We start from the raw sequence: 25,099 nt of genomic DNA, 5'->3' as shown, positions 1-25,099 counted from the left end.
CACCTTCTTATTTATAATTTCTCCAAAGCACATAATCTTATAAGTCGGCCAAACAAATATTTGAAATAGGTCAGCACTAGAAACATTCTGGTGGTGGAAGGGAATGAGAAGTAGACCATACCACAATGCACCTCATTAGTCAAATCATGTTACATCTCACAAATATTGGACCCAAACCATGACTCATACACTATATAAATGTTGTTACTCATTCTCCAATTCCAAATCAAACTGGATCCAAAATAGCACTACCCAACTTAAAAAAATAAGAATGGAACCAAGCTACTCATGAACACAATCAACCAATACCTATCTGGTGAATAGAAATATCTGGATCACCATCAACACAAACAAATAACACTGAATATCATCTGTAATACATCTTCTAGATCACCAAACATTCTAGGAACATATCTTCCAGATCACCAACATTAAGGAACCAATCCCAAAATAATATGTTGACATCAACGACAATCATTAATGACAACCATCAACATCACATTTGCAACAATCTCTATCTTCCCTTTACTTCTCTCTACTATTGGATTATTGGGGAGATTGTTTGATTTGGTTGTTCATTGTTACTTCTAGGATATGTTGTTGTCATTCATGTCAACATATTCCTGTGATTTATTATGGTGAGTTTCGAAAAGGTTTTTGGTCCAGTTTTGTAATTTGGTTTTATTGATCACAATTTTGCCATATCAGGTATTCCATTTGGTATATTCTGTGCAATCAGATTTTGTGCTGTGATTTTGGATTATTATTTGTGATGATCTTGTGTCTCTTTATTTTAGATGGTTCAAGATTTGGTGTACCGCAAGTTGCCTTTCTTCATGACAGTTGTTGATTGGTTGTGTTCTTGAGCCTTAAGATGTTGAGAGATGAATGTTTGAAAGGAGATGATGGTGGACCTGTTCTAGATGATTTTAATGTGCTTCATGGTGTTTCCTAGTCATGTCTTATTTGTTTTGGTGATCTGCATTGATCATTAGGCAAGGTTTTGGTGAGTTTTATGAACAGGTGATAATTTGTGTGTTATGTAGTATTTCTGGTGGTGTAGCGTGTTGTGGTTGATCTGGTATTTCCGGTGGATATAATCATTTTGGAATTTGAATTAGGTACATGCTATGTAATTTAAATCATAATATTAGTCTGGTGGTCAATCTTTGTATCATTTAATATATTTTTTGTAATTATGAGTCGAGGGTTGACGGTTTGATTGACCTTGTTACGAAGGTTGATGATTTACATATATAGGTGATATGCTTATGAATTTTAGGTGTTTGTATTGTGTCTGCATTACTATAGAGAGGTAAGTGTGTGAACAAGGATATATCATTCAGTGAAGTGTAGTGGTGAGTTTGGTGTTGCAGGGCAGACAACTATGCTTAATCGGAACATACATTAGGCATTTGTAGATGCTATTATTGCAGTTTATTTCTTTTGAATTATAGTCCGAATCATTTTTGTATGTTAGTGAGACTTCCCTAAGGGTTGTAACCTTTTCAACATATATCTTTTGAGCAGTGATCTCTAGGAAAAGTGCCTGAATGCATGTGCATTCCATTTGTAATATTTTCAAATACTACAGAGTATCATCTAATTGTGGGTAGGTTCCGACCATGGTTTTCCATGTCAAAATCTTGGGGTTATGCCTTATGCTATTAATTTTATTTTCTATTATTATTGTGGTTTATTAGTTAATGTTTTGAAAGTTTAATTTATTGTCCATCCAGTGAAGATTGATTCACCCCCTCCCCCTCTCAGTCTTCCTTCTTGATTGCTGCTAACAGTTGGTATCATAGCTAGATCTTTAGACTGCACATGAGATATAGGTGAAGCTAGAGATCCTATATGAAGGTGATAGTCAAGTTAAATATGCCAAGTTGCAGAGTTTAAAAGGAAAATATGAGACATTGAAGATGGGAGATGATGAGAACATACATTCATACATGGCTAAGGTGAATGAGCTTGCCCTTGGTATCAGATCTGCCAGTGGAAAGACTGAAGAAGCTGAGATTGTTGCTAAGGTGCTAAGATATTTGCCTCCTACTTATAAACATAAGGTTTCATCTATTGATGAGATCCAGAGTTAACTACTGTGACAAGAGATGTATTAGTTGGAAAACTTGCTACATTTGAGATGAGTGAATTTGGTGAATCACATGGAAACTCCGAGATAACATTCAAAGGATCAACATCTATGTCTGGTAAGAAGAAATATGATCTTGATGAGTGCAAGATATACAGATATGAAAGATTAAGAAGAGAGATAATAAAGCAAGAGAGAGAGAGCTTGATGATCTTGAAGCATTTATTGCCTAGAGATTTCCTAAAGGTATCGGTAAGTATGATGGAATGTTTCCCTTAAAATATTTTTCTTGTAATAAGATAGGACATTTTGCTTCTAGATGTCCATAGAGAATGGCTAAGTATGATAGACATGATAAGTTTGATAGAAATGACAGATATGAAAAGCATGAGAAATATGATAAGCCTTATAAATCTAACTAAAAGTTTAGGAACCAGAAGAACTATTATTATGATGTAGATGGAGGTGTTATAGATGAAGAACTAGTAGAAGATGAAGTTGTGTTTATTGACATTATAGAAGATAGTCCTGTGCCTATTGATTCTACTAGATTCTCTGTTGAGGAGAAAGCTTTGGCTACTAAGCTAGAAAAAAAAAGTGAATGGGTGATTGATAGGAGTTATTTACATCACACGACCAGTGACAAAAGAAAATTTGTAAGCCTGTGTAATCCGTGAGAGAGGTTCTATTTCTTTTGATGGTAAGTATAACACTGATGATGTCTTGTATATTGAAGGTTTGAAGCATAATCTTTTGGGTGTTGGACAAATGGTTGATAAAGGTTATGATCTACAATTTAAAGATGGTACAAATCAAGATATTGAATGCCTCCGGTATAGATATTGTATCTAGAACTAACATTGAAGGTAACATTTTCCTTTTGAATGCTAGTGAGGAAATGTTTTTGATTGCTAAGATAGATGAGAGTTGGTTGTGGCATAGAAGGATGTGTCATGTAAACTTTAATTCATTTATCAAGATCAGTTCTACTCAAGTTGTTGGGGATCTACTTAAGATTGTTAAACCTATTAATTTGGTACATAAGGAATGTCAATTGGGTAAGTAAACAAGATTTTCTTGTAAGAGAAAAAGGTACACATCAGATGGATTGTTAGATCTTGTGCATACTGACCTATGCGGACCAATAAATATTAGAAGTGTGTAGGGTGATAGATACTTTATGTTGCTAATTGATTATTATTCCAGAATGATCTAGGTTGTCTTTCTGAAGGAAAAGTCAAAAGAATTTGAGAAATTCAAGATATTCAAAGATAAAGTTGAAAATAAGTCTGGATTGAAGTTGAAGTGTCTAAGATCTGATAGAGGTGGAAAATTATATTCTGATGAGTTTGATTCTTTCTATGACATGCATGGAATGAGAACACAGTTATCTGCTCCTAGGACCCCACAACAGAATGGGATTGTTGAAAGGAAGAGCCATACTTGTTGAGATGTTGCAAGAACCATGTTGGTTGAAGGAAATGTTCTGAAGGTTTACTTGAGAGAAGCTATTAGAATTGCAGTCTATACATTCAATACATTTCATATCAAAGGTGATACTAGTAAGACTCCTTATGTGCTTCAGTTTGGTAATGTTCCTACTATGAAATATTTTAATGTTTTTCGTAGCAAATGTTATATCAAGAGAAATCAGTATATTGGAAAGTTTGATGCTAGAAGTGATGAAGGTATCTTTTTGGGATACTCTACAAATAGCAAGGCCTACCAATGTTATAATAAGAGATCAAGGAAGATAGTTGAGAGTGTGAGTGTGAAGGTGGATGAAAACCTTGGGAAGGAGATTAGAGCTTATGATGAAGGTCAACATGTTGTTTTAGCTCCTATTCGGCCTAAAGAACCTAAGAAGAATGATTCGGTAGAGATGAAAAGTGTTGCTACTACCTGTGAGGATGTTCATGAGATTGATTCTTAAAATCAGAACAATCAAAAAACTTCAAGGTATGTACGATTGAATCATTTTGAAAATCAAATTATTGGTGATAATAATAAAGGTGTAATGATTAGAAGAAGGTTAGCTACTGAAGGCATATGTTTGATTTCTAAAGTTGAACCTAAAGATGTTGTTGAATCTTGTAAAGATGATAAATGGATTAGAGCCATGGAAGAAGAGTTAGATCAGATTGAAAAGAACAATACTTAGTAACTTATGCCTAGACCTAAGGATAAAAATGTTATTGGTACTAAATGGGTTTTTAGGTACAAATTGAATCCAGCCGATGAAGTAGTCAGAAACAAAAGCCACACTAGTTTGCAAAGGTTATTCACAGCAAGAAGGGACTGATTATGATGAAACATTTTCTCTGTTTGCTAGAATTGAAGTTGTTATATTGGTGCTTTCTTATGTTTCTTATAAAGTTTTCATGGTATATCAAATAGATGTCATCAATATTTTTGAATAGTGATCTAGAACAAGAAGTTTGCATTGAAAAACCTTATGGATTTTCATTATCAGATAATGGAGATATGGTGTCTGAGTTGAAGAAAGAACTTTATGGTTTGAAACAAACCCCTAGAGCCTGGTATGCTAGATTAGATAAATACTTGCTAAAATTGGGATTTGTCAAAGGTGCTGATGATAGTAATCTGTACTTTAAAATTGAAAATGATAACATTTTAATTGTTGAAGTCTTTGTTGATGATATTATTTTTGGTGGTGATGATGATATGAGCATAAAATTTGTCAGTGATATGCAAAAAGAATTTTAGATGTCTATGATTGGTGAGATGAAATTCTTCTTAGGTTTTCAAATTGCACAGACAAGAAAAGGTATCTTTATATCTCAAACCAAGTATGTGAAGGAATTGTTGAAGAAGTTTGGATTAGATGATTTCAAATCGGTTGGGAATCCTATGGTAACTGGTTGTAAATTATCTAAAAAGGATGAATCTCCTAAAACTATTCAGAGTTTGTATAGATCTATGGTTGGTGGACTATTATATCTTACTCAAACTAGGTCTGGAATTATGCATGTTGTGTGTATGGTAGCCAGATATTAAGCTGATCTAAAGGAGAGTCATGTTATTGTTGTAAAATGAATATTCAGATATCTAAAAGGAACTAAAGATTATGGTTTATGGTATCCAAATAATGATGATTTCATGTTATGTGTTGATACTGATGTAGATTGGGCATGTGATGTTGATGACTAGAAGAGTTCTACCAATGGATTATTCTTTCTAGGTAAGAAGTTAGTTTCATGGGCTAGCAAGAAACATGATTCAATATCTTTATCTACTATTGAAGCTAAGTATATTACCACTGCTAGTAATTGTACTCAGATAGTATGGATGAAGGAAATGTTGAAAGATATCAGAGTTATTTATGATGAGACTACTATTATATACTATGATAATTCTAGTGTTATAAACATGTCTAAGAATCCAATGCAACATTCTAAGACTAATCATATATCAATCAAATATAATTACTTGAGAGAGAAAGCTGGTAAATAGAAGGAGAAGCTAGAATATGTATCTAGAAAGGAATAAATTGTTGATATTTTTACCAAGCCTTTCCCTGCAGATACATTTTTCTATCTGAGAGACAAGCTAGGGGTCTCCACCATCCTGATGAGAACTAGATGGATTGATTTGGTTGTATATCCTAGGGGGAGAGAGATTCATGTTTATGTTTTAGTGAGAGAGTTTGATTTTCTATTTTGGAGATATTTGGCACTGATGCCAAATGGGGAGAGAGATCATTCCAAAAAATGCTTGATCTATTTTGATCTTAGGGAGAGTTTGCTAATGATATCTTCTTTCTTTTCATTGACTATTTTTCACATTCATATGTTTCTATCAATGCCAAAGGGGGAGATTGTTTGATTTGGTTTTTCATTTATACTGCTAGGATATGTTATTGTCATTTATGTCTACATATTCCTATGAGTTATTTTAGTGATTTTGGAAAAGGTTCCTGGTCTGGTTTTGTAGTTTGGTTTTGTTGATCATTGTTTTGTAGTTTCCGGTATTCCCTCTATTATCTTCTGATGTGATCATATCTTGTGGTCATATTTTGGATTATTTTTTGGGATGATCTTGTCTATCTTCATTTCAGATGGTTTGTGATTTGGTTCATCACAAAGTATCTTTCTTCATGATAGTTGTTGATTGGTTGTGTTCTTGAGCCTCGAGACATTGACAAATGAAGATTTGAAAAGAGATGATGGTGAAACTATCCTGGATGCTTATAACATGCTTGATGGTGTTTCCTAGTTGTGTCCTATTTATTTTGGTGATCCACATTGATCGTTAGGCAAGTTTTTTTATGAATTCTATGAATCAGTGATAATTTGTGTGTTGTGCAGTATTTCAAGTGGTGTAATGTGTTGTTGTTGATCTTGGCAGGATTTCCAATGGATGTAATCATTTTGGAATTTCAATTAGGTTCATGCTATGTAATGTAAATCATAATATTGCTCCAGTGGTCAATCTTTGTATCATGTAATGTAATTTTTGTAATTATGAGTCAAGGGTTGAGGGTTTAGTTGACCTTGTTATCAAGGTTGATGATTTGTATATAGAGATGATATGCTTATGAATTTTAGGTTTCTGTATTATGTCTACATTATTAGAGAGAGGTCAATGTGCAAAAAAAGATATCATTCAATGAAGTGTAGTGGCAAGTTTGGTGTGGTAGGGCAGACAACTATGCTTAAGAGAAATTGTCATTAGCCATTTGTAGATGTTGTTATTGTAGTTCATTTCTTTTGGATTGTAGTTCGAATAATTTTTGTAAGTCAATGAGACTTCCTTGAGGGTTGTATCCTTTTATATCTTTTAAGAAATAAGCTCTAGGCAGTGTGCCTGAATGCATGTGCATTCCCCTTTGTAATATTTTCACATACTACTACAGAGTATCATCTAATTGTGGGTAGGTTCTCACCATGGTTTTTACCTTAACTGGGTTTTCCACATAAAAATATTTGTGTTGTGTGTTGTGATGTTAATTTTCTTATCTGGTATTGCTTTGGTTTATTAGTTAATGTTTTGGAAGTTTAATTTTTTGTGCATTCGGTGAAGACTTCAACCCCCCCCTCCCCCCCCCCTCAGTCTTCCTTCTTGATTTCTTGTAACATATACATACCTCTACCTCCCTCCTTCCCTACCTCTATTTATATGTACATTTATCTCCTCTCCCTCTCTTGCACACCATCCCTCTCTCCTTCCCTCTCTATTTCTTTTTATCTCTCTCTTTGTGTTCCTCAACCATTATACATATATATCTATCTCCTCTCTCTATATATGTCTTTGTCACTCATTGGTCTTACCCCCAAGATTTAGACCTATACTTCTATATCTCTCTCTCTCACCCTTCACTCTTTATTATCTATCTTTCTATTTACCTCTCCTTCTCTCTACATAGCCCCCCTCACTCCCTTTCTACCTTTATTTTTGTACATACCTCTTGTTTCCTTCCTCCTCTCTCTCTCCTTATATCTCTACTTATATCTATCTCTTCTCTCTATCTCTCTCTATATATATCTTTCTCCTTCCCTTCCAACCTCTATTTAACTAAATTCATTATTGGTATTTTCGCATTAATTGGTCATTGATGTCAATAGGCATGATTGATATGAGCAGAAAGAATGAAGGCTTACCTGTGAGGCATAAACCCATCTGAAGGATAGCTTCTAATTTATGATGAAAAGGTAGAATGTTAAAGTTGTCTCAAACCAATGGAGGTGAAGATGTGCTATCGGTATAGTGTGCACTACCAATCAGCAGAAGAAGAAGGCCTTGCTGGTAAAGGCGTTACCGGTATAAGTTTGTTGAATGTTCAAGTTTGAACCAACTATGTGTCGGTGAGTAGAGTGTTTGACCATGATGATGCTATGTGGAACTGAGGTGACAAATAGGTAGAGGTTGATAAAAACATTTGATGCGGTTATTGAAATTGTTTGTCGATATAAATAAAAAAGCCACAAATCATGGGATTGTAACTGACCATTGCGGCTCGAGGAAGAAAGAATGACAAAGAATGATTAGGGAGTAGTTGGCACTTGAATCAATGCAAGGGAAATTCAATTCAGGAAGACCTCAAAAAGGAAACAACTGAAGTGTTTTATGTGTTGACAAATTTAAAGGAAAAAGATCATGTTTGAGATTGCTATTTTCAGAAAATGTGTGTTGGACAATGGAAACTATGAATAGATGCATCCTTAAAGGACAAGTGATCGATCCAAGATAGGATGGATCAGATCTCATGAAGATCGTATCAGGAAGAGGATACCCTAACCTCTTTGAAGTTTGAATTTCTTTCTAGTAGGGAATCATGGTATAAGAAGTGAGAGTTCAAGAAAAAAGGGATTGATCTTGTAGAGAAGAGGAAGAAAAAATAGAGAGTTAGTAAAGAGAAGAATTGCTAACCTTAGAAATTATTCTAATAAATTTGTAGTGTATGTGAGAAAGCATACTAGTGAGAGGATTTTATTGGCATAACTATAGTCTTGCATTTGAGCCTAACCAACAAGGTGTGGCAGAACAGACAACATTTGAGAGTAACACAGTGTGTTGAGAGACTATGTTAGAGAGGGAGAGAGAGATAAAAGAGGCCAAGAATCAGAGACAAAAATCTCAGAACTGGTAGTGTGAGATTCGGTGGAGGAGAAAAGACTGTCAACTAGCAGTGAGTTATTTGATCAAAGAGTTACATAATTCATTTGCAACAAGAAGCCTTAATTGTATTCAAATATCATTTTCACTATACATCACTAAGTTGAACCTTGGTGCAAGGGTTGGTGCTCCTTCGGTTGGTTCCCTAAATCTTTGTATCCTAGTGTTTTACTTGTGAGGCTGGATTGGAACAATAGTTTCTAGCAAGATTTCTCACCGAGGTTTTTTCCATATTGGGTTTTCCTCGTATACCTGGTGTTGTAAGTTGCATTTGTGTGTTTGATCTCTTTAATTTTTCCTTTTGCTTTACTAGTTTGGTTGCTTAGAGATTGAGTGGTTAACTAGTATTTTGAAGTTGATTTGAAAGTGGAAATATTTAGGAACCACTGATTCACCCCACTCTTAGTAGTACTCTGTGTTCAACAATTGGTATCAGAGCATAGGTTCCCAGTTATCTTTAAACCTTGGGTAGATTCTAGAATTTGAACACAATGGCAAGAAATGAGTCTTCTTCCTCCAAAACCCCCATGTTTTATGGATCTAACTATGCATTTTGGAGCAGAAGAATGGAGACCTATATTTCCTCCCTAGGTTTTTATGTGTGGATGTATTTCAAGAATGGATATGCTATCCCTAGTGTTCCTCCCACTGATTCAAATGTCGAAAGTGAGTATGAGAACAATTCCAAGGACAAACATGCTAACTTGAGCGGGTTGTTTGATAATGAGTTTGTCAAAGTCATGCATTGTGTATCAACCAAGGAGACTTGGGATAAACTATAGAGGTTGTTTGAAGGAGATGCAAAAGTCAAAGAGGCCAAGATGCAAATCTTAAAGGACCAACTTGAGAGTATCAAAATGAAAGATGATGAAAAGGTTGCAGATTATCTTCACAGACTTGATGAAACTGTGAATAACATCAGAGGACTCGGTGAAGAGATTGCATATGAGATCCTTGTCAATAAAGTTCTTAGATCTCTCACACCCAAGTATGATACTAAGGTGTTTTCCATAGAAGAAGCTAAGGATATGAAGACTTTTACAATGGATGAGTTATTTGGTTCACTAATAGCCTATGAGATGAAAACAATCAGTGATACTTTCTTAAGAAAAGAAGCAGCATTCAACAATACCAAAAAGGGGAAAGAAGTAACTTCCCATAAAGAATCCAGTGAAGAATATGATATAGAAGTAGAAAACTCTATCAGCAAGCTCAAGAGAGGATCCGATCGGTATAAAGGAAAGCTACCACTTAAATGTTTCAACTGTGGTAAGGTCGGACACTTTGCTGCAAAATGCCCCCACAAAGAAACCGGTGGAGATGAGTCAAGAGAGTTCAACAAATATGTTGGCAAAGATAGAGAAAGAAACACCTACCCACAAGGAAGGAGAGGCTACCGGAATCAAAACAACCTATGTACTATTGAGGATGACACAACAGATGAAGAAATTACATCAGAAGATGATTACCATGAGAATGACAGAAAAGTCAATCTCTTCATGGAACTTGGTGAACCAGTTGATGAAGATAAGGAAGAGGAGGATATTGAAGCTGAAGTGGACTTGGAAGGTGAGCTTATCAGTTCTCTTGAATAATTGAGTAAAACAAGAAGAGAACTCAAAAAGTTCAATCTTGTTGCAGTAGATAAACAAGATCTCTTGAAACAATCTCTGGATGAGTTCAGTCAAGTTATATTTGACCTAAAATTGTAGCTAGAAGAAACTAAGAGGAAATGTGAAGCTACATCCTGTGACTTAACAAGGAAGGAAAGGGAGCATCAAGAGCTCAAAGAAGAAATAATAAAGCTCAGAAAGGAGCTTGAAGAAAGTAAGGAAAAAATAAAATAAGGAGCAAATATGAAGGCAACACCAAGGCTTTAGACCAAATGTTGAGCAAATAGAAACAATCCAAAGACACCAGTGGCCTAGGCTTTGAAGTAGGGCAAAGCTCAACCAACAAAGATACATCTGGCAAAGAAACAAAGTTCACCTCTTCAAATGAAGGTGAAGAAAAGAAGACATTCACAGTAGGAAAGGATACTGGTAAAAAGACATATGGAGATGTTGTTGGAAATTGTCACACAAACTAGTATACTCAAGCTAAGAACCAGAGGCCACATTCCTTGTATCAACATGATGATCCAAGGAGAAGTGAAAGAGTTGACCATGTAGGTTTCACCGGATTCAATAGTGTGAAGGGTAGACCCCCTATGAGGTAGTCCTTTGCAGGACCAAGGCAACCTAATCAGTATTTTTCAAACTTTCATGGTTACTATTATCAGTGTAACAAATTTGGGCATAGAATAGCTGACTGTAGATTAATCAATAAGCCCTCTAGGAGTTATGAGAGTAATAATCCATTTAATGCACTCTGGGATATGAATGTTATTTTTTATCAGTACAATGGATATGGTCATAAGAGTTTTGAAAGTAGGAAAAATAAACTGGTACCTCACAATAATCTTAAGGATTTTCCATCTAACAAGATGTGAAATGCTATAACTGTCAAGAGTTTGGACACATAACAAGGTTGAGTAAAAACACAAAGATCAAGCAGAAGAAAAAAAAATCCTGATCAAGCACTGGTAACTGAACCTAAGCACAATATAGCATTTGACCAGAAGAAGGAAACCAAACCGGTATGGATTGAGAAAGAAAAGGAAAAGGCAGAATCAAGTCTCATAGTCAAGATGGCTCTACATGCTAAAAGAAAAAATTTATGGGTTGTAGACAGTGGTTGCTCAAACCACATGACTGGTGACAAAAGGAAGTTTGTCAAACTTGATTACTGGAATGGTGGTTCGGTAAGGTTTGGAGACAACTCATCCATCAAAATAAAGGGAAAAGGAAATCTAAGTATTGATAGAAAATTAGAAGCACATGATGTATATTATATGGAGGGCCTAAAGAACAATCTGTTGAGTGTGAGTCAGATGTGTGACAAAGGTTATAAATGCATCTTTGCCAGATCAAGAAAGATAGTATCGGTCAAGTCCTAGCAGAAGGAAAGAGAACAGATGGAAATGTTTACAATCTGAAGGAATGCTATGAATCCTTGTGCATGTTAGGAAAAGTTGATGAAAGTTGGCTATGGCATCAAAGATTAGGTCACGTAAACTTTGATAACCTATTTGTAGTAAAAAAAAACGGGCATGTAAGGAATCATCCACCCATCGTCAAACCGGTAAACACATTTTGTGATGAATATGTGAAAGGAAAGAAAACCAAGGTGAGCTTCAGGACAAAAGAGCACAACACCTCAAGACCACTTGAAGTTGTGCATACTGATCTATGTGGTCCAACTAGGACAAGAGAACTTGAAGGTGAAAGATACTTTATGCTCTTCATTGATGATTACTCAAGAATAACATGGGTCACATTCTTGCAAGATAAATCACATGCTTTTGAAAGGTTAAAGATCTTTAGGAAGATGGTGGAGAAAGAAAGTGGGTGTAGGCTAAAATGCTTAAGACCAGAGTAGGGTAGAGAGTTTACATCAAATAAAATTCAAGACTACTATGAAAAACATGGAATTAAAAGGCAATGCTCAACTCCTAGGACACCACAACAAAATGGTGTTATAGAAAGGAAGAATGAGACAGTTAAGAAGATGGCCAGAACCATGTTAAATGAGTCCAGTCTATTAGATACATATTGGAAAGAATTTGTCCATACTATTGCATATACTTTGAACCGGGTTCAACTAAGAACAAACAACAGAATGACACCTTATGGATTATGGTATGACCAAAAGCCATCAGTCAAATACTTCAAAGTATTTGGAAGTAAATATTTTATCAAAAAGGATATGGATGGTTTGGGAAGTTTTGACTCCATGAGTGATGAAGGAATGTTCCTTGGTTACTAATCTAACAACAAGGCCTACAAATGTTGCAACAAGAGACTGAGAAGAGTCATTGAATGTGTACATGTAAAAGTTGATGAGAATATGCACAAAGGATGTCATCCATAGGTTAACCGGTATGATGATTCCAATGATGAAGATGATGAAGCTTAGCTAGATATTGAACCATAAGAAGCATCCAAGAAGGCTCCAAACCGGTATGTGCAGTTAAACCTCCCAGAAGAGAAAATTCTAGGAAATAAGAGTGATGGTGTACAAATTTGGAGAAGACTTTCCAAGAATGATGAACAAGTCAACTTTTTACTCATGAATGAAGTAGAACCTAAAACATTCACTGACGCCAACAAAAGACAAGATTGGATGGATGCCATGGAGGAATAATTGCAACAAATTAAGAAGAACAAGACTTGGGAGTTGGTTCCTAGGTCAGAGGACAAGAACATCATTGGCACTAAATGGGTCTACCAGAATAAGATGAATGAATAAGGTAAGATTGTTAGGAATAAAGATAGACTAGTGTGCAAAGGATACTCTCAAGTAGAGGGGATTGAATTTGAAGAAACATTTGCAGTGGTAGCTAGATTAGAAGCAATTCGAATGTTTCTAGCTTACTCTGCCTACAAGGGCTATAAAGTATACCAAATGGATGTAAAATCTACTTTTCTAAATGGAAAATTGGAAGAAGAAGTGTACATGGAGAAACCGAAAGGGTTTCTACATGATGATGAGACATTTGTGTACCGGTTGAAGAAGGCCTTGTATGGTTTAAAGCAAGCTCAGAGAGCATGGTACTCAAGACTATATCAGTATTTAAAAGAGAAGGGATTCAAAAAGGGAAGTGCTGATAGAAATTTGTACATAAAGAAAGATGGGAACCACATGATCATCATGGTTGTGTATGTAGATTGCATCATCTTTGAAGGCAACAAGGATACCCTTTGCAAAGAATTTTTTCATCAGATGCAGTCAGAATTTGAGATGTCGATGCTTGGTGAATTGACTTACTTCCTTGGTTTGCAGGTATTGCAGAAAGATAAAGGAATCTTTATCTCTCAAATCAAGTAAGCAAAGGAGATTTTGAATAAATTCCAATTGGAAGATTGTAAACTGGTAAGTACCCCCATGGTGACTTGCAGCAAATTGAGCAAGAATGATGAATCACTGGTGGTGGATAAGACCCTGTATGGATCCATGATAGGCATTCTATTGTATCTAAATGCTTCAAGACCGGATATAGTTCAGACATTATGCATGGTGGCCAGATTCCAAACTGCACCAAAGCAGTCACATATGAATGTTGTTAGTAGAATTTTTAGCTACCTACAAGGGACACTCAACTATGGTTTGTGGTATCCTAAACAAGGAGATTTTAGCTTGGAAGCATACACTAATGTTGATTGGGCAGGTTGCATTGATGATCAAAAGAGCATAAGTGGTGGTGCATTCTTTCTAGGTGACTAGTTGGTCTCATGGCATAGCAAGAAGCGGGACTCAGTCTCTCTATCTACTATTGAAGTGGAAGACATTGTTGCTACTACATGCTGCTCTCAAGTGCTTTGGATGAAGTGGACTCTCAAAGATATATAGATGGACATCACTAATCCTATTCTCATCTGGTGTGACAATTCAAGTGCAATCAACATAGCAATGAATCCAACCATGCATTCCAGAACTAAGCACATTGCTATCAAGTATCACTTTCTCAGAGAGAAGGTTGTAGGACAGGAGGTAAGAATGGATTATGTTCCTACTAGTGAACAAGTAGTAGACATTTTCACCAAACCATTACTGGTAAGCACTTTTGAGTACCTCCAACATAAGCTGGGATTTGTGTCATCTATCTAGGAAGGCCTTATATGGTTCAGGGGGAACTTGGTATGGATCAAAGGGGGAGTGCACAATACCCTTTGTCATTGTGTCAAAGGGGAGAAATGTATTGCTATAGAGTGTCTTGCAAGAAGTTGACAACAATTCCAAAGGGGGAGATTGTTGGCATTTTGGCATTAAGTTGTCATTGATGTCAACCGACATGATGGATATGAGAAAAAATAATGAAGGCTTACCAGTAAGGCATAAACCGGTCTAAAGGATAGCTGCTTGTTTATGATGAAGAGGTAGAATGTTAAAGTTGTCTCAAACCACTAGAGGTGAAGATGTGCTACCGATATAGTGTGCACTATTAGTTATGAGAAGAAGAAGAAGAAGGCCTTACTAGTAAAGGTGTGTACTAGTATGAGTTTGTTGAATGTTCAAGTTTGAACTGACTGTGTGTTGGTGAGCAGAGTGTTTGACCATGATGATAACATGTGGAACCAAGGTGGAAAATAGGCAGAGGTTGATAAAACCATCATCGACACGGTTGGTGAAACTGTCTGTTGATATAAATGAAACAGCCACAAATCTTGAGATTGTAACTGACCATTGTGGCTCGAGCAAGAAAGAATGACAGAGAAAGATCAGGGAGTAGTTAGCGCCTGAATGAATGCAAGGGAAATCCGAATCAGGAAGACCTCAAAAAGGAAATAGCTGAAGCATTTTATGTGTCGACAGATTTCAAGGCAGAAGACATGTTCGAGATTGCTATTTTTAGAAAATGTGCATTAGACAATGGAAACCGTGTACATATGCATCCTTAAAGAACAAGTGATCGATCCAAGATAGGCTGGATCAGATCTCATGAAGATTGTGTCAGGAAGAGGAAACCCTAATCACTCTAAAGTTTGAATTGCTTTCTAGTGGGAAATCACAGTATAAGAGATGAGAGTTCAAGACAAAAGGGATTTATGCTGTGAAGAAGAGGAATAAAAAATAGAGAGTTAGTAAAGAGAAGAATTGCTAGCCTTAGAAATTATTCTAAGAAAATTCTAGTGTATGTGAGAAAGCATACCGGTGAGAGGATTCTATCGGCATAACTATAGTCTTGCATTTGAGCCTAACCGGCAAGGTGTGGCAGAGCAGGAAACATCGGAGAGTAACACAGTGTGTTGAGAGATTGTGTGAGAGAGGGAGAGAAAGATAACAGAGCTCAAGAATTAGGGATAGAAATATCACAACCAGTAGTGTGATATTCAGTGGAGGAGAAAAGACTATCAACTGACAGTGAGTTATTTGATCAAAGAGTTGCAAAATTCATTTGCAACAGGAAGCCTTAACTATATTCAAATAGTATTTTAACTATAAATTGCCAAGTTGAAGCTTGCTGCAAGGGTTGCTCCCCTAAATCTTTGTAACCTGGTGTTTTACTTGTGAGGCTAGACTCGAACAGTAGTTTCTAGAAGCATTTCTCACCGAGGTTTTTCCCATATTGGGTTTTCCTCATATACGTGGTGTTGTGAGTTGCATTTGTGTGTTTGATCTCTTTAATTTTCCCTTTTTCTTTACTAGTTTGGTTGCTTAGAGATTGAGTGGTTAACTAGTATTCTGAAGTTGATTTGAAAGTGAAAAGATTTAGGAACCATTGATTCACCGCCCTCTCAGTGGTACTCAGTGTTCAACATACATATCCCTCCAACCCTCTCTTTTTATACATGTTTGCCTCCCTCATTCCCTCTCTCTACCTTTCTACTTGTCCTTCTATATCTACTCTTTGTAGAAATAGAGAGGTGAGAGAGAAAAGAGGTAGGGGAAACAAAGAGGATCAATAGAGAGGGAAAGAGGGAGAGAGGTAGAGATGTGATAGCCCTAGAGTAGGATAGAGTGATTATAGAGAGATAGAGAGAGATGTGGAAGAGTTAGAGAGGTATAGAAGGAGGGAGGGAGAAACTTGTAAAGAGAGAGAAGAGAGAAAAGAGAGGAAGACAAATATTTGGAGGGAGGGAAGGAGGTAGAGAAAGGGGGGAGGTATGTTAGGATTATTTTTTTAAGGACTTATTAAGTTTAATAACATAGTAGATAAGGAGAGAGAGGCGGGAAGACAACAATGGGGATAGAGGGGTGAGATATAAATAATTAGAAAGGGAAGGATGAGGACCAAGAGACAGGGAGAGATTGATAGAGAGAGAGATGTCTAAATCTTGGAGGAGATTAGAGAGAGTGAGATAGCGATAGGTAGAGAGGATGAGGACCAAGAGACGGGGAGAGATTGATAGAGAGAGAGAGATGTCTAAATCTTGGAGGAGATTAGAGAGAGTGAGATAGTGATAGGTAGGGAGAGAGAGAGAGAGAGAGAGGGGTATAAATCTAATTTAAGGTGTAATAATTAAAGTGATAAATTATTCCCATTGATCATAATGAAAACACAAAGTAATACATGTTGTAATAATATTATAATAAGGAACTTGTTAGGCTAGTTGTCATTTATTTTTTTCTTGAAACTAATGTGATAATAGAATACAAGTATTTACTAGGAGAAACCAAAAATATAGACATAGAATGAGCTAAATCCACTTTATTATATCATCACAAGTAGACAATCATCTCTACTCTAACCCCTTCATCAAGTTCAACATCCTTTTCATGTCAAGTAATTCAAAGTTACATCCTCGTCTAAGGAAGGTAAAACTTAAAGAGATTTATGAAAGAACTACCAGTCTTATTTCAAATATGAATTTTTGTTCAGCATGTCATATTCAAGTAGAACAAGGCATTTTGAAGATGCAATAAAGAATTAAGTTTGATTTAAATCCACAAATAGGGATATATTATTGCTATCAAAATGAATGAAACATTGGATTTAGTAGATTCTCCATAATAAAAGAATTTTATTGGATTAAATTGGGTCTACAAAATAAAATATAAGGCTCATGGATCTATTAAAAGCCACTAATTAAAATTAGTAGGTAATTATTTATTAAAATAGCTAGGTCCATATTAGAATTAAACCTATACTCATGTTGTAAGATTTGAAACCATAATCTAACTATTTCAGCATTGACAAACCAATTTAATTGGATAGTATACCAATTTGATGTTAAATAACCTTTCTTAAATGGTTTCTTGTTCATGGAATTAATTATGAAATAACCAAGTTACGAAGTTGGAGTAAAAGAACAATAAGTCTACAAATTAAAAGAGGCTCTTTATGGACTCAAGTAATTACTAAGTATAGTATAGTATAATAAATGTTTATGTTGCGCAAAATAGATTCATGATAGTGAAAGTGAACCAAGTTTCACTATAAAGCATAATGATTATAATGGTTTACGGATAACATGTATACATGTTGATTATTTGATTTAAATAAGACTAGAAATATATTAATGAAAGAATTAAAAAATGACATGAATAAGAAAGTATGTTGATTATTTGATTTGCATAATATTAGAAAATAATTAGTAGATAAATTCAAAAACTATCATTAAAATGTGAAATAAATAAAATATCACATTTAAGATAATTCATATCAAAATGCCAAAATGAGAGCCAAACGGAGACATGAATTTTCTTGATATTCATGGTTATGTGGATTCAAATTAGGTAGGTGATATTGATAGTCGGAGATCCACCAATGCTTATGCATTTACTTTATTTGGTGGTGTAATTAGTTGGATGAGTAAGCGAGAGGTTGTGGTTGCTTTGTCCACTACAGAAGCAGATTATGTGGGAGCTACTAATGTTTGTAAAGAAGTCATTTGGCTTAAAAGACTCTGTTTAGATATTGGAATAAAATAAGGTACAATGATAGTTTAGTGTGACAGTTAAAGAATGATACGCCTAGCTAAGAACCTAACATTTCATGCTTGGATGAACCACATTGATTTTTAGTATCATTTTGTTAGAGATATGGTAAAAGACGGTAGGGTGAAGTTGGTTAAGGTAGAAACTTTGATGAATGTTCTAAGCACAGATAAGTTCAAATGGTTTTCAGAGTCTATGGACCTCATGGCTGCTAGCAATTGAATTATTGTGTTGATACTCCCTTTTCTCTTGCAAGATGTTTGACAAGTTGGAGAATGTTGGGAAAATGGTGTCTCGACCTTGCATTTACATGAGGTTACTATTTATAGTAAGTTTTTGTTTGAGCATGAAGGGGTGAGAAATTGTCCTTGAAGCTTTTGGTTGACTAGATAAGCATGTCGATAAATTTTTATCACAAAATCATAACTAGTTTTGAAGATATTAAAGTTTTCATTTTTGAAGGGTGTGATGAAAGATTTAAAATTAATTTAGAGGAATTTAGAGGGTCCAAATCTCCTTGGAAAGTGGGTTGTAAATGGAATAGAAGTTTATGAGATGATAGAGTACTTCATGAGCATTCTGGTGCTTCAAATGATTCATCAATTGAACACAGTTCACAAGTTATAGCCTCCGAAAGTTTGGACTCTTGAAATAGGAAAAATTAATTGTTGGATTGTTGGCATTGACAAAACCAGTCAATCTAGAGAACTGGTATATGCGCTAAGACTTGTCATTGATGTCTAACACTAATCGGTGAAGGTATTAAACGGTGAAGTCGTATCGGTAGAGTGGTGTTTTTCAGTAAGAAAAAGTGATGACTTACAAATACATGGAAACAACATTGGTAATAAGTGACCAAAAGTTGAATCAGCTCAAGGAAAGATAGACTAAGCCAACCGGTCTCTTATTCAAGAAGATTGGCCACTCTAATAATTATGAAGTCACAAAAGGTGACTAGAGAAATAAAACTCAAGGTTGAATGCAAATCAGAACCTCATTGGCAACTAGGGGAAGAGACTTGCTACTAGCACAACAAATTGGTAATCAAAGGATGAACCTGTAATATAGAAGTGTATTGGCATACCGATACACCGGTATGACAGAAGAAAGACAGTTATTCAACATAAATCTCGGAGCAGTAATTGGTTATTCAGATGCAGTGGAAAACAATGAGTTTGTGATCTTGTGTCTAAGCCAAATCACATGTTGGTAAGGTCAACTTCAGTTATCATGTAGTGAAGCATGATTACCTATGGATTTTTTGGTTCGCACTTAATTGACTAAACACGACCCAAAAAATACTATCTTTGGAAAATGTGGTGGCAGAATTTGTTGAACACATGGCGGAAATGTTGTAAGGTGCATAGAGAAAGAGTGGGGCATTTTGAATTTGAAACCTTCTAAAATCCTTGATTGCTTTGATTCAGAGATCACCTGAAAATATCGGCAAAACATGTATAGTGTTTTTGAGTTCATTCAAAAAGAATTGATTGTGAAATTTGCAATAAGAAGATCTTATTGAAGGCGATCCAAAGTGAAGACCAGAGAGAGAGGAAGTGCTAAAAAGATTTAATAGAGCATAGGGTGTTTGATGGAGAATCGCCAGAGTGCAAAGCCTAGAGACGGAGAATCAGCAAAGTGCAAAGCCGAAGGTAAAAGGATCAACATAGTGAATAGCTGAGTGATAGAGGACCGACTGAGTCAAGAGACAAAGGTGTAAGAAGAAAAATTGTGTTGTGCAAAGCAGACACAACTGGTGTGGATGCAGTGTGATTCATATTGAGATCTGATCAAGCTATCAGTATCTAATTCAAAAGATCATACATCTGTTGCTTTCTAACCATTGCAACTTAAATCCCTTAGCCGGGTGACATCTTAATTGATGTTCTTAAGTCCTTTAATCATGCTACCTTTAACAGGGCAAAGGCACTAACCGACCTTAAGTAAAATCCCTTAACTGGGTGGCACCTAACAGTGTCTTTGTAATCTCCTTACATGGATGGCTCCTCACCAGGTGTGCTTCAAAAGACTACAAATTTTGTGAGTTCCTACTCACACTGTGGTTTTCTCCCATTTGGGTTTCCATGAGATAAATATTGGTGTCACTGTATATTCATGAATATTCATGAATATTAGATAAATGCAGATTAGAGTTGAAAGTTTTTTAATTGTGAAAAATTGATCAAGTGTTGATTCACCCCTCCCATCTCAACACCGGTTGGGACTAACAATTGGTATCAGAGCTCTAGGTCCTTAGAATCAGAAGAAGCTTAATTAGCTTAAGGAAAGATCCATGATGATGCGAAAGGAGGGTCCTAAGTTCTCTAAGGAGAATTACACATTATGGTGTGGAAGAATGAAACTCTATCTAAGATCCTTGGGAGAACACTACTAGAATCATGTGATCATAGAGTACACTGAACCTTTAGGGATCCTTACTCCAAATCAAATCAAGGAAAGGCAAGATAATATTGTTGCTATGGATCTGATTGTTAGCACTCTTTCTGATAATGAATTTGTTGAGGTTTAAGAGTTGAAAATAACTTTTCATATATGGAATAAGCTAAAGATAGTCTATGGGGGAGATCCTCATGTTCAAAACGCCAAAGTAGACAACCTGAGAGGAAAATATGATGAGATGAGGATGCAGGAAGGAGAAATCATAGAGCAATATAGCAAGAGAATAAAGGATGTAGTAAACTCCATTAAAAGTGTTGGAGGAAAGCTTGAGGAGGATGATGTGGTTAGAAAAATACTGAGAACCTTGCTACCACAATATGCCATAAGCGTCTCTTCTATCTAGGAACTCAAATCCTTGGGAATAGTTAAAGTATATCTTGACTCACTGATTGGTAAGTTGACTGCCTTCGAATTGAGCAATTATGACAATAGTGTACCAAAGATTGGTGCATGTTTCAAAGACTCCATGATGCATGTACCAACAAGGAGAAGGAAAGAAACTGGAAGTAGTTCTACTACCAGCACCAGTTATTCCCATGAAAGTGACAATCTGTTATCTGAGTAACAGGAGTAAGATGAAATTGAAGCTCTATTGGCAAGAGGATTTCCAAGAGGAAAAGGAAAGTATAAAGGTAAATTACCCTTAAAGTGCTTCTCCTATAATAAGATAGGTCATATTGCTTCAAGATGTCTTGATAATGATAGAGATAGGAAGGATAATTTCAGAAGCTACAAGGAAAAGAGAAAGAAGGAGTCACTGATGAAGAATCAGAAGGATCTGATGGAGATGAAATAGCATTTGTGGTAGTCAAGGAGGATAACACAAAGGAAGGAGATATAGGACTGATTTCTAGTACTAATCAGTGTAGAGATTGGGTGATTGATAGTGGTTGCACTCACCACATGACCAGTGATAGAAAAAAATTCCTCAACATTGAGGATTGCAATGGAGGAACTGTGAGATTCAGAAATGATGCTTCCTGTGCAGTAAAAGGTAAGGGATATATAGTCCTAAATGATAAAACAAATTGTGATGATATCTATTGGGCAGTAGGGTTTAAAATAGAGTTTGTTAAGTATTGCACAACTTAACAATAAGGGTTACCGGTTAGAATCTAATGAAGGAATATGCAAAATAAATGACAAATCAGGAAGTTTGATTGCTACCAGTAAACAGTTGAGCCAATCAGTTTCACCTAGACACCACCATAGGTAGTTTTCTAATGGCTAAGGTAGAGGACAGTTGGTTGTGGCACAAAATATTATGTCATGTTAACTTTAATAGCATAGAAAAAGTCAGTAAGGAAAAGTTTATCAGAGGTATACCTAACATAGTGAAACCTGAAAATGCTATGTGCAAAGAGTGTCAACTAGGAAAGTTGACCGGGTCTAGTTTCAATAGTAAAACCTTTTCATTTGAAAATGTGCTGGACTTAATTCATACAGACCTGTGCGGTCCCATGAGAACCAAGAGTTTCTATGGAGACTGGTATTTTATGTTGTTTGTGGATGACTTCTCAAGAATGATGTGGGTTGTATTCTTGAAGGAAAAATCTGAAACCTTTCACATGTTTAAATTTTTTAAGGCTCGAGTAGAAAGAGGAACCAGTAAGAATCTAAAGTGTCTGAGATTATATAGAGGAGGAGAGTTCACCTCTCAAGATTTTATGAATTACTGTGAGAAAAAGGGGAATATGAGGCAAATGACTGCACCCGGAACACCTCAACAGAATGGGGTTGTTGAAAGAAGAAACAAAACTCTTATTGATTGTGCAAGGACTCCGATGATACAGAAGGACATTACACATATTTTCTAGAGAGAAGCAATAGGCATTGTTGTATATGTATATGGTGAAAATGGATAACAATAATAACAAAATTGAAAGGCTAAATGAATTCAACCACCAAACCCTAGCCTAACAACAACAAAGATCCACCATAACATATGAAGATAACCTAAGACAATGCAAATCAAATGAAATCACAAAGATTATACCATCACATGTCCAATAGGGTTTTGATCTCCATTCTTCCTATCTCCATTGATCTTGCTTGATATATTTGCTCTCAGATTTTATGTGCACAAGAGCTCAACAAAGAACGGAATGTGGTTGCAAGTAGGATCATAGTGTAGTCAATTGCATAAAAGATCATTAGGTCATTAGAATGATTGATTAGGGTTTGATAATGAAGAAAGCATCTCCTTAAATAGAAGACACTATATGAAATGGAGGGATAAGATTGAGAGGTGTAAAAAGGAGGTCGGCTAGGATTAGAGGGTAGGTAGAAGAAATAATAAAATAATGAAAGAGGTAGGTAGTGTAGGAATTAAGAGATGAATGACATGTGTCATGTGTAGAAAAAGCTTAATGAATTAATTAAATAAATAAAGATTTATTTAATTAATAGAAGAAATGAGATCAATTAAATAAATAAAATATTTATTTAATTTAGGAAAAGGATAATTTAAATAAATAAATGTATTTATTTAAATGAGAAATAAGGCTAGAAGAGGATAAATGAATTAATTAAATAAGTAAAGATTTATTTAATTAATAGAAGAATTAGGCTTAGATAATTAAATAAATAAAATATTTATTTAATTAGAGTGGACAATTTTAGGTGTCTACATTTTGCCCCTCTTTGAGACAATGCGGCTTGTCGCGTTGTTTCAAAGAAGATAAGATGAACTGATACAGAGTTGCCCCAAGATGGGAATGATATGCCCCCTCGAGAGATTGGATGAAAATGTCTGAAAAGATTGCAGACAATCTCTCGATAAGAAAGACGGGATAGAATGGACTGACCAAATAAAGTGACAAAGTCACGAGATAACGAAGACTGACTCGGGAAACAAGGGCGAGGGGTAGGGTAGTCTATAAGATAGACCACGAGGGGAAAATACATCCTCATTGGCATCCACACATCCATGAGATCAGAGTGCAAAGCGAAAATAGAGCAGTAGTAGTCAGCAGTGATGGCTTTGGTTCACAGATTCGACTGCGTTCGCCGATTCCAGAGGCTAGCAGAGGCAGGAGAGCCGGTAAGTACCACCAAACCTCCTCGTACTTTGATGCATTTATTGTTGTCATTAATGCATGCTAGGTAGAGTAATAAATGCATGTTTATGTCAGGAAAGCACATTTATGTCCAAAAAATGTGAATTTGTGTCTTCTAGGTCAAATCGACAGTTCTGTGATGAACATATGCTGTCGATTGGATAAGCTGCTGAGAGGATACACTCAAGTAGGTCCTTTAGGGAAGACTAGGATAGATCAAGGCACTTTGTGATGAATAGTGAGTACCAAGATAGAGTACTTTGTGGTGAACAGGGAGTACCAAAATATGAGTAGCACTTTGTGATGAACAGTGAGTGCAAATGTGAGGAGCACTTTGTGATGAACAGGGAGTGCAAAACACGTAGTACTTTGTGATGAACAGGGAGTACCACTAGGATAGAAGCAACACTTTGTGATGAACAGTGAGTGTCACTGGGATAGATAGCAACACTATGTGATGAGTAGGGAGTGTCACTAGGATAGAATGCCATATGCATTTAGATAAAAAGTAGCATTTTGTGATAAACAGTGAAGGCCACTATGACTGACATGATTGATTTGCTTGACTACAGGAGTATTTGCCGATACTAGAGTCATGGGAGAGATTCCCGTCGACACAGAGATTGCGACCCGAGTTGACACTTGAGGACCGAGCAGCGATTGAGGCTATGGGATTGAGATACATTCTGTATGTGCCTGAGTTTTGGGCGAATATGGGACTGCTGACTGCACTGGCAGAGAGGTAGCACTCTGAGACATGTACATTTCCATTTGTTGATGGGTGAGATGACAGTCACCTTGGAGGATGTATAAAGGATTCTGCGGATACCGATCGATGGGGAGCCGATTCCGTATGATCGAGATGGAGACGGGGAGGCCCTGAGGTGAGTGTTTGAGGATCTGGGACTGGAGAAGAGGGTGGGACATGTGGCATGGGATACCATGACATGGATAGGATTAGCACTACCAATAGTGTTGACAGGAGTTATCAGTGGGTTCCTCTGTCCGGATAGGGCAACACGAGGGGTGGCTACAGGGGACATAGGGGCCAGGAGAGATGATCTTGGAGCGGGTCCTTCTAGGGCTCAGACTCCGTCGAGGCCAGCCAGCTCTAAGGAAGGGAATTCATCATAGTCATAGAGGGCTCCCTATGTATTAGTATTGTACCATTTTGTATGATGATGTAGACACCTGCAGATGATTGTAGCCATATGATTTTGACATCATTGTATCATGACACTTTATATATATATATGAGATGATTCATCTTTGCAGAAGCTATATGCATGCATACCTATGTGATGTATGTTTCTATGTGATGCTTATGATATGGATGCAAATATGTATATGATGCAATGCAATATATTTT

The sequence above is a fragment of the Cryptomeria japonica genome, chromosome 7 (assembly GCF_030272615.1).
Source record: "Cryptomeria japonica chromosome 7, Sugi_1.0, whole genome shotgun sequence".
NCBI lineage: Eukaryota > Viridiplantae > Streptophyta > Pinopsida > Cupressales > Cupressaceae > Cryptomeria > Cryptomeria japonica.
Note: the sequence above shows the minus strand (reverse complement) of the source record.